Consider the following 11,794-nt stretch of genomic DNA (forward strand, 5'->3'; position numbering starts at 1 on the left):
TTCTCGGTTTTTCTTGACTGAGGTGTCTGGTGAGCCATTCGTCTCAGACGCTGTGTTTAAAAGCTGCTAAGGCTTCGGCGTCCGGACAGTCAACAATTTGGTTCTTCTTGGTGAGGAACCTGTTCCAAAGCTTTCGGGCGGACTCTCCGGACTGTTGGTTTATATGACTTAAATCATCTACATCCGGAGGTCGGACATAAGTCCCTTGAAAATTGGCCCAGAAAGCGTCCTCGAGCTCCTCCCAATTTCCAATTGAGTTTTCGGGGAGGCTTTTCAGCCAGTGCCTCGCTGTCCCTTTAAGCTTGAGGGGCAAGTATTTAATGGCATGGAGATCGTCTCCACGAGCCATGTGAATATGGAGGATGAAGTCCTCTATCCAGACTCCAGGTTCTGTGGTTCCGTCGTACGCCTCTATGTTCACCGGTTTGAATCCCTCTGGGAATTTGTGATCTAGCACCTCATCAGTGAAACATAAGGGGTGTGCTGCGCCCCTGTATTGCGATGCGCCATGGTGTTCGGAAGGTTGTAGTATTCCGTGTTGGCTGTGTACCGTAGCGCGCTTCCTAGATCCATAGATAGATCTGGTCGTGCCAGATTTTTGACGCATGTTCTCATGTAGATCATGTGTTGACTTATGTGTGACTTTGTTAGCCGCTCTATCGCGTTCACAGGGTGGTGGATCCGACCGGTTGGCCGTATCACTTTTCGGCTCTATGGGCTCTAAGGCCTCATCGTCGAATTCCGGTAATAGCTTGCGCTTTGGATAGCTATTTGGATGGTAACTTCCACCATACTTTGTTCCACTTGATGTTGAGCGTATCTTGTGCGACCTTGAGCCTTTGCTTCTGTTTCTTCAGGCTTCTCGCTGTGGCAATAAGCCTTCTGCGGAGGTTCTCTTGCTCCAAGTGTGTTTCCGGGATGATGCGTGCATCTTCGTCCGGACTGTTTTCTTCCCTAGACGGGGATTGATGAGGCTTATCTTTGGCATCATCGTGTCCGGACGTCGGATCCGTACTATGTGTGCAGTTTGCATCCTGATCGTGTTATGCCACCGGGGTGGTGCAGTTGTCGTCTCTTCCAGAGTCGCGTGGACTATTATTATCGCTGTTTTTGCTATGGCGGGACTTAGAGCGGCCCCGCTGACGTCGGCGCTTGGGTTGCTTCTTGGAGGGGTCATCCTCCGCTGTCTCATCGCCATTGCCTTCTTTGGGGGTGTCCACCATGTATATATCATATGATGAGGTGGCGGTCCAGTGCCCCGAGGGCGGTGGTTCCTGTTCGTCTCCGGCTTCGTCGTCCATACCGTCGAAGTCTTCGGAGTCAAAGTCGAGCATGTCGGTTAAGTCGTCGACAGTGGCTACTAAGTGGGTGGTGGGTGGGCAGCGAATTTCTTCGTCGTCCGCATCCCATTCTAGCCGGACATAGTTCGGCCAAGGTTCTCCTGATAGGGAGAGAGACCTTAATGAATTTAGCACATCTCCGAAAGGTGAGTGCTGAAAGATATCCGCGGAGGTGAACTCCATGATCGGCGCCCCGTCGGATTCGACAGGCACGGATGTAGGCGACTCGGAGTCCGTCGATGGGGATAAATCTAGTGGTTCGGCGACACGGCTCTCGTAAGGGGTGAAGTCAGTATCCGGCTCTATCGCCACTAAGAGTGCGGCCTCCATGGCGGGGTCCATCCCTCCGCTCTCGGATGGCATGACTTGCTCCGGATTGATGGACGGGGTAGTTGCAGATGCGATCTCCCGAACATTGTCCGATGGCAGAGTTACATCATGCTTGTCACGACTGTACGGTGCGTCCGACATGGGTCCGATTCCGTCGAAGATCAAGTCTCCGCGGACGTCGGCCGTGTAGTTCAAGTTTCCAAATCTGACCTGATGGCCAGGGGCGTAGCTCTCAATCTGCTCCAGATGGCCAAGCAAATTGGCCCGCAGTGCAAAGCTGCCGAATATGAAGATCTGTCCGGGGAGGAAAGCCTCACCCTGGGCTGCATCACTAGCGATGATCGAAGGAGCCATCAAGCCTTATGGTGACGACATAGTGGAACTCTCAATGAAAGCACCAATGTCGATGTCAAAACCGGCGGATCTCGGGTAGGGGGTCCCAAACTGTGCGTCTAAGGCGGATGGTAACAGGAGGCAAGGGACACGATGTTTACCCAGGTTCGGGCCCTCTTGATGGAGGTAATACTCTACGTCCTGCTTGATTGTTCTTGATGATATGAGTATTACAAGAGTTGATCTACCACGAGATCAGAGAGGCTAAACCCTAGAAGCTAGCCTATGGTATGATTGTATGTCGTCCTACGGACTAAAACCCTCCGGTTTATATAGACACCGGAGGGGGCTCGTGTTACACAAGGTCGGTTACAAAGGAGGAGATATACATATCCGTATCGCCTAGCTTGCCTTCCACGCCAAGTAAAGTCCCATCCGGACATGGGACGAAGTCTTCAATCTTGTATCTTCATAGTCCAACAGTCCGGCTATCCGGAGACCCCCTAATCCAGGACTCCCTCAAGAGTATTCAACCCAAATTTATTGATTCGACACAAGGGGAGCCAAAGAATATTCTCAAGTATTAGCAGATGAGTTGTCAATTCAACCACACCTGGATAACTTAATATCTACAGCAAGGTATTTAGTAGCAAAGTAATATGATAGTAATGGCAACGGTGGCAAAAGGTAACGGTAGCAAAAGTAATATTTTTGGTGTTTTATAGTGATGATAACAATAGCAACGGAAAAGTAAATAAGTGAAGAACAATATATGGAAAGCTCGTAGGCATTGGATCTGTGATGGAGAATTATGCCGGATGTGGTTCATCATGTAACAGTCATAACATAGGGTGACACAGAACTAGCTCCAATTCATCAATGTAATGTAGGCATGTATTCCGAATATAGTTATATATGATTATGGAAAAGAACTTGCATGACATCTTTTGTCCTACCCTCCCGTGGCAGCGGGGTCCTAGCAGAAACTAAGGGATATTAAGGCCTCCTTTTAATAGAGTACCGGACCAAAGCATTAACACATGGTGAATACATGAACTCCTCAAACTATGGTCATCACTGGGAGTGGTCCCGATTATTGTCACTTCGGGGTTGCCAGATCATAACACATAGTAGGTGACTATAGACTTGCAAGATAGGATCAAGAACTCACATATATTCATGAAAAAAATAATAGGTTCACATCTGAAATCATGGCACTCGGGCCCTAGTGACAAGCAATAAGCATAGCAAAGTCATAGCAACATCAATCTCAGAAGATAGTGGATACTAGGGATCAAACCCTAACAAAACTAACTCGATTACATGATAAATCTCATCCAACCCATCACCGTCCAGCAAGCCAACGATGGAATTACTCATGCATGGCGGTGAACATCATGAAATTGGTGATGGAGGATGGTTGATGATGACGACGGCGACGGATTCAGAAAAGATTATGAACTAACCATATTCACAATAACTCTTCGGTCTCATGTTTACTCATATCAATGGCATAATCAACTAGCGAGCAATAATAATAAATCTCGGATGACAACACTTTTTCAAAACAATCATAATATGATATAACAAGATGGTATCTCGCTAGCCCTTTCTGAGACCGCAAAACATAAATGCAGAGCACCTTTAAAGATCAAGGACCGACTAGACATTGTAATTCATGGTAAAAGAGATCCAACCATAGTCATACCCAATATAAATTAATAGTAATGGATGCAAAAGACAGCAGTGCTCTCCAACTGGTGCTTTTTAATAAGAGGGTGATGACTCAACATAAAAGTAAATAGATAGGCCCTTCGCAGAGGGAAGCAGGGATTTGTAGAGATGCCAGAGCTCAATTTTTAAATAGAGATGAATAATATTTTGAGTGGTATACTTTCATTGTCAACATAACAACCAAGAGATGGCGATATCTTCCATGCTACACACATTATAGGCGGTTCCCAAACAGAATGGTAACGCTTATACTCCCCCTCCACCAACAAGCATCAATCCATGGCTTGCTCGAACAACGAGTGCCTCCAACTAACAACAGTCCCGAGGGAGTTTTGTTTGCAATTATTTTGATTTGATTTGCGTAAAGCATGGGACTGGGCATCCCGGTGACCAGCCATTTTCTCGTGAGTGAGGAGCGGAGTCCACTCCTCTTGAGAATAACCCGCCTAACATGGAAGATACGGACAACCCTAGTTGATTCATGAGCTATTCGAGCATACAAAACAGAATGTTTATTTGAAGGTTTAGAGTTTGACACATACAAATTCACTTGGAACGGCAGGTAAATACCGCATATAGGTAGGTATGGTGGACTCATATGGAATAACTTTGGGGTTTATGAAATAGGATGCACACGCAGTATTTTCGCTTAGTACAAGTGAAGGCTAGCAAAAGACTGGGAAGTGACCAACTAGAGAGCGACAACAGTCATGAACATGCATTAAAATTAAAATACACTGAGTGCAAGCATGAGTAGGATATAATCCACCATGAACATAAATATCATGAAGGCTATGTTGATTTTGTTTCAAGCTACAAGCATGAACATGTACCAAGTCAAGTCACTTAAATCATTCAAAGGAGGATACCACTCCATCATACCACATCACAACCATCTTAATAGCATGTTGGCACGCAAGGTAAACCATTATAAGCTCCTAGCTAATTAAGCATGGCATAAGTAACTATAATCTCTAATTGTCATTGCAAACATGTTCATTCATAATAGGCTGAATCAGGAACGATGAACTAATCATATTCACAAAAAGAAGAGAGGTCGAGTTCATACCAGCTTCTCTCATCTCAATCAGTCCAACATATATCATCATAATCACCTTTCACTTGCACGACCGAATGATGTGAATAATAGTAATGTTGCACGTGCATTGGACTAAGCTGGAATCTGCAAGCATTCAATAAACAGGAGAAGACAAGGCAATATGGGCTCTTTTGTGAGATCAACAATAATGCATATAAGAGCCACTTTAACCATTTAATTATGGTCTTCTCCTATCAACCCCCAAAGAAAAGAAAACAAATAAAACTATTTACACGGGAAAGTTCCCAACAAGCAAAAGAAGAACATGAAATCTTTTTGGGTTTTCTTTTTAATTACTACTACAAGCATGGAAATTAAAACTAGCTAAAAGCTGCAACTAATTTTTTGGTTTTTCTTAAGGTTTATTTCAAACACACAAGAAGAAAGCATAAAAAGAGAAAATAAACTATCATGGATATTACAGTGAAAGAGTATGAACACCGACATCTAGCAATGAGTGTGTGAACATGAATGTAATGTCGGTGAAAAATACGTACTCCCCCAAGCTTAGGCTTTTGGCCTAAGTGGGTTTATTGCCACGGATGGCCTGACGGGTATCCAAAGTTGTAGTTGGGGTCGTACAGAGATGCAGCAGTCATTGCATCGTGGGCTGCAGCTTGGAGGCGAGCTATCTCAGCCCACCTCTTATACTCTTCCGCCTCCTCTCTGGTTATAAAATATCTCCCTTTTGCCTGAAAGTCAAAGAAAGTAGAAGCAGGGAGAGTGACGTGATAGGTGCGTCGTTTGTCAAAGATTAGTCGGTACTGGAGGAACTAATCATTCCTCTCAAAAAAATGATGACGAACCATAGCCTCATAATCCAAATAAGCAGGAGGCAACTCAATATCATCCTCACGTATGGTTATACCAAGAAAATTAGCTATACGGGTTGCATAAATTCCACCAAAGAAATCTCCATTAAATCTATTATGATGCAACCTACGTGCAACAATGGCTCCCAAATTATAATGTTTATCTCCTAACACAACACTCCTAAGAATAGTGAGGTCAGGTACACACATATGACATGCTTCATCTTTACCATTTATGCACCTACCTATGAAGAGAGCAAAATAATGTATACCAGGAAAAGGAATGCTCCCTATGGTAGCTTGTGCTATATCTCTAGATTCCCCCACAGTTATACTAGCAAGAAAATCTCTAAACTCAGATTTGCGAGGTTCACTAGTCCTACCCCATTGTGGAAGTTTGCAAGCAGTGGTAAAATCCTCTAAGTCCATAGTATAAGAATTTTCATAAAGATCAAACAGGACAGTTTGAGAATTGCGTGAAGATGAAAATTCAAAGCTCCTCACAATGGAACTAGTGAGATAGTGGTACTGACGGCACTTTTCTGCCTCGAAGCTCACAAGATCAGCGTTACGCAAATATGCGTTAAATTCTTCCTTAATTCCTGCTCGATCCATGAAGTCCTCTAAAGGCCATTCACAAGGCCGCATTGGGGCATCCCTTGGTGGTTCATCATCAGCATCACACATTGCAAGCCTGGGTCCTTGCTTCCTTGAAGGACCACCTTGGTACATTTTCCTAAACATATTTCTTCTTCTGAAAAATTTCTGAAATTTTTAGTAACTTCAAATAAAAGTGAACCAAGCTCAACAAAATTGATAGCAACTACTCCTACAAGTGCCTAGGACCTATATCATGCATTAGAACTACTTGGAACCATATAAATTTGACATGCAAGCTCAATAACATGGTCACCTAGGCAGCACAAATTTGCAATGAATAAAGTACTAGAACAAAAACTAATTGGACCAATGGAGGAGTCACATACCAAGGAACAATCCCCCAAAGTAGTTTTGTGAGAGGTGCTTTGAGTAAGGAGATCGAAAATCGCAGCAAAATGAGCTAGAACTCGTGCTTGAGCTGGATGGTGATTTTTTGGGAGGAAGAAGAAGTGTGTGGGTGGAGGAAGAAGTGGAGGGGAGCCACCATGGGCCCACGAGGCAGGGGGCGCGCCCTGGACCCTCGTGGCCAGGTGCTTGCTCCCCCTGTTGTGTTCTTAGTGCCAGATATTCTCAAATATTCCAGAAAAAATCATATTAAATCGGCAGGGCATTTGGAGAATTTTTATTTTTGGGTATTTTTATATTGCACGGATAATTCAGAAAACTGATAGAAAAATACTATTTTAGTTTATTTCAACTAAATAACAGAAAGTAAAAGGAGGGTACAGAAGGTTGTGCTTTCTAACTTCATCCATCTCATGCCCATCAAAAGGAATCCACTAACAAGGTTGATCAAGTCTTGTTAACAAACTCATTTCGAGTAACATGAAACCAGAGAAATTTCGAATGACACTATGTTACCTCAACGGGGATATGCACATCCCCAACAATAAGAATATCATATTTCTTCTTGACAGTAGGAAGAGGAAATTCAAAACCTCCAAAAATAATCGATGGAATTTTTCCAATCGAATTGATACTGTGGACTTGAGGTTGTTTCCTCGGAAAGTGTACCATATGCTCATTACCATTAACATGAAAAGAGACATTGCCTTTGGTGCAATCAATAACAGCCCCTGCAGTATTCAAAAAGGGTCTTCCAAGAATAATATACACACCATCGTCCTCGGGAATATCAAGAATAACAAAGTCCGTTAAAATAGTAACGTTTGCAACCACAACAGGCACATCCTCACAAATACAGACATGTATAGCAGTTGATTTATCAGCCATGTGCAAAGATATTTCAGTAGGTGTCAACTTATTTAAATCAAGTCTACGATATAAAGAGAGATGCATAACACTAACACCGGCTCCAAGATCACATAAAGCAGTTTTAACATAGTTTCTTTTAATGGAGCATGGTATAGTTGGTACTCCGGGATCTCCAAGTTTCTTTGGTATTCCTCCCTTAAAAGTATAATTAGCAAGCATGGTGGAAATTTCAGCTTCCGGTATCTTTCTTTTATTAGTAACAATATCTTTCATGTACTTAGCATAAGGATTCATTTTAAGCATATCAATCAAACGCATACGCAAAAAGATAGGTCTAATCATTTCAGCAAAGAGCTCAAAATCCTCATCATCCTTTTTCTTGGATGGCTTAGGAGGAAAAGGCATGGGTTTCTGAACCCAAGGCTCTCTTTCCTTACCGTATTTCCTAGCAACAAAGTCTCTTTTATCATAACGTTGATTCTTTGATTGTGGGTTATCAAGATCAACAACAGGTTCAGCTTCGACATCATTATCATTGCTAGGTTGAGCATCAACATGAACATTATCATTAACATTATCACTAGTCTCATGTTCATTACTAGATTTTGTTTCAGCATCAGAAATAGAGATATCATTGGGATTCTCAGGTGTGTCAATAACAGGTTCACTAGAAGCATGCAAAGTCCTATCATTTTTCTTTTTCTTCTTCTTAGAAGGACTAGGTGCATCAATATCATTTCTCTGAGAATCTTGCTCAATTCTCTTAGGATGGCCCTTAGGATACAAAGGTTCCTGGGTCATTTTACCACCTCTAGTCATAACTCTAACATCATTATCATTTTTCTTACTATTTAATTCATTGAGCAAATCATTCTGAGCTTTAAGTACTTGTTCTACTTGAGTGGTAACCATAGAAGCATGTTTACTAATGAGTTTAAGTTCACCTTTAACTCTAGACATATAATCACCCAAGTGTTCAATCATATAAGCATTTTGTTTCAATTGTCTACCAAAATAAGCATCGAAGTCTTCTTGCTTAACCATAAAGTTATCAAACTCATCCAAACATTGGCTAGCAAACTTAGTATGAGGGATTTCAGCTTTATCATATCTATAGAGAGAATTTACCTTTACTACCTGTGTCGGGGTATCAAGACCATGTGTTTCTTCAATAGGTGATGGATTAAAACCATATATTTCTTCAACAGGCGGTAAATTAAGATCATGTATTTCTTCAATAGGAGGTAAATTCTTAACATCTTTAGCTTTAATACCCTTTTATTTCATGGATTTCTTTGCCTCTTGCATATCTTCAGGACTGAGAAATATAACACCCCTTTTCTTCGGAATTGGTTTAGGAATAGGCTGAGGAGCTGGCACAGGAAGTGTCCAATTATTTTCATTTGTCAACATATTATTCAATAGAATTTCAGCTTCATCCGGTGTTCTTTCCCTGAAAACAGAACTAGCACAACTATCTAGGTGGTCTCTGGAAGCATCGGTTAGTCCATTATAAAAGATATCAAGTATTTCATTTTTCTTAAGAGGATGATCAGGCAAAGCATTAAGTAATTGGAGAAGCCTCCCCCAAGCTTGTGGGAGACTCTCTTCTTCAATTTGCACAAAATTATATATATCCCTTAAGGCAGCTTGTTTCTTATGAGCATGGTAATATTTAGCAGAGAAGTAATAAATCATATCCTGGGGACTACGCACACAACCAGGATCAAGAGAATTACACCATATCTTACCATCACCCTTGAATGAGAACGGAAATATTTTAAGGATATAAAAGTAGTGAATTCTCTCATCACTAGTGAACAGGGTGGCTATATCATTTAATTTAGTAAGATGTGCCACAACAATTTCAGATTCATAGCCATAAAAAGGATCAAATTCAACCAAAGTAATTATATCAGGATCAATAGAGAATTCATAATCCTTATCAGTAACAAATATAGGTGAAGTAGCATAAGCAGGATCATATTTCATTCACGTGTCCTCCATACCAGGTGAGCTTCACGATTTATTGTGTCGGGAGGACATATACTTCTGTGGGGCAGCAATCGCAGGGGACAAACAGAAGTTGGAGCCGTACAACCTTGATTTGAAAAGCATCACTGACGTATAAACCAAAATAAAAATTCCCGTAGAATATTGTGATAAACCGACACCATCCCTATTCGACATAGCAAATTTTGTGCTCAGAACAAATCTTCAGAAGGGTGATGAGACGCTGGCATTAAGGTCATATGGATGGGAGAATTATCCCTTGACGTATGAGCGAATAAAATATGCCGCCCTCGATGCCCGTGTGAGTTTTGAGATAGCTGCAAGGTCCAGAGAACTTGTTGGGAAGCTGTCTCCCATAAAGAAGAAGAAGAAGAACCTGCTGATAACCCACAAGTATAGGGGATCGCAACAGTTTTCGAGGGTAGAGTATTCAACCCAAATTTATTGATTCGACACAAGTGGAGCCAAAGAATATTCTCAAGTATTAGCAACTGAGTTGTCAATTCAACCACACCTGGATAACTTAATATCTGCAGCAAGGTATTTAGTAGCAAAGTAATATGATAGTAATGGTAACGGTGGCAAAAGGTAACGGTAGCAAAAGTAAAATTTTTGGTGTTTTATAGTGATGATAGCAATAGCAACGGAAAAGTAAATAAGCGAAGAACAATATATGGAAAGCTCGTATGCATTGGATCGGTGATGGAGAATTATGCCAGATATGGTTCATCATGTAACAATCATAACATAGGGTGAGACAGAACTAGCTCCAATTCATCAATGTAATGTAGGCATGTATTCTGAATATAGTCATACATGCTTATGGAAAAGAACTTGCATGACATCTTTTGTCCTACCCTCCCGTGGTAGCGGGGTCCTAGCGGAAACTAAGGGATATTAAGGCCTCCTTTTAATAGAGTACCGGACCAATGCATTAACACATGGTGAATACATGAACTCCTCAAACTATGGTCATCACCTGGAGTGGTCCCGATTATTGTCACTTCGGGGTTGCCGGATCATAACACATAGTAGGTGACTATAGACTTGCAAGATAGGATCAAGAACTCACATATATTCATGAAAACATAATAGGTTCAGATCTGAAATCATGGCACTCGGGCCCTAGTGACAATCATTAAGCATAGAAAAGTCATAGCAACATCAATCTCAGAACATAGTGGATACTAGGGATCAAACCCTAACAAAAATAACTCGATTACATGATAAATCTCATTCAACCCATCACCGTCCAGCAAGCCTATGATGGAATTACTCACGACGGTGAGCATCATGAAATTGGTGATGGAGGATGGTTGATGATGACGACTGATACGTCTCCGCCGTATCTACTTTTCCTAACACTTTTGCCCTTGTTTTGGACTATAACTTGCATGATTTGAATGGAACTAACCCGGACTGACGCTGTTTTCAGCAGAATTGCCATGGTGTTATTTATGTGTAGAAACGAAAGTTCTCGGAATGACCTGAAACTTCACGGAGATTATTTTTGGAAATAATAAAAAATACTGGCAAAAGGTCAAGACCAGGGGGCCCACACCCTAGCCACGAGGGTGGGGGGCGTGCCCCCCTACCTCATGGGCCCCATGGAGCTCCTCCGACCTCAACTCCAACTCTATATATTCGTGTTCGGAGAGAGAAAAAACCAGAGGGAAAGATTCATCGCGTTTTACGATACGGAGCCGCCGCCAAGCCCTAAACTCTCTCAGGAGGGCTGATCTGGAGTCCCCTCGGGGCTCCGGAGAGGGGAATCCGTTGCCATCGTCATCATCAACCTTCCTCCATCACCAATTTCATGATGCTCACCGCCGTGCATGAGTAATTCCATCGTAGGCTTGCTGGACAGTGATGGTTTGGATGAGATTTATCATGTAATCGAGTTAGTTTTGTTAGGGTTTGATCCCTAGTATCAACTATGTTCTGAGATCGATGTTGCTATGACTTTGCTATGCTTAATGCTTGTCACTAGGGCCCGAGTGCCATGATTTCACATCTGAACCTATTATGTTTTCATCAATATATGAGAGTTCTTGATCCTATCTTGCAAGTCTATAGTCACCTACTATGTGTTATGATCCGGCAACCCTGAAGTGACAATAATCGGGACCACTTCCGGTGATGACCGTAGTTTGAGGAGTTCATGTATTCACTATGTGTTAATGCTTTGGTCCGATACTCTATTAAAAGGAGTCCTTAATATCCCTTTGTTTTCGTTAGGACCCCGCTGCCACGGGAGG

The sequence above is a fragment of the Triticum urartu genome, chromosome 5 (genome assembly GCF_003073215.2).
Source record: "Triticum urartu cultivar G1812 chromosome 5, Tu2.1, whole genome shotgun sequence".
Lineage (NCBI taxonomy): Eukaryota > Viridiplantae > Streptophyta > Magnoliopsida > Poales > Poaceae > Triticum > Triticum urartu.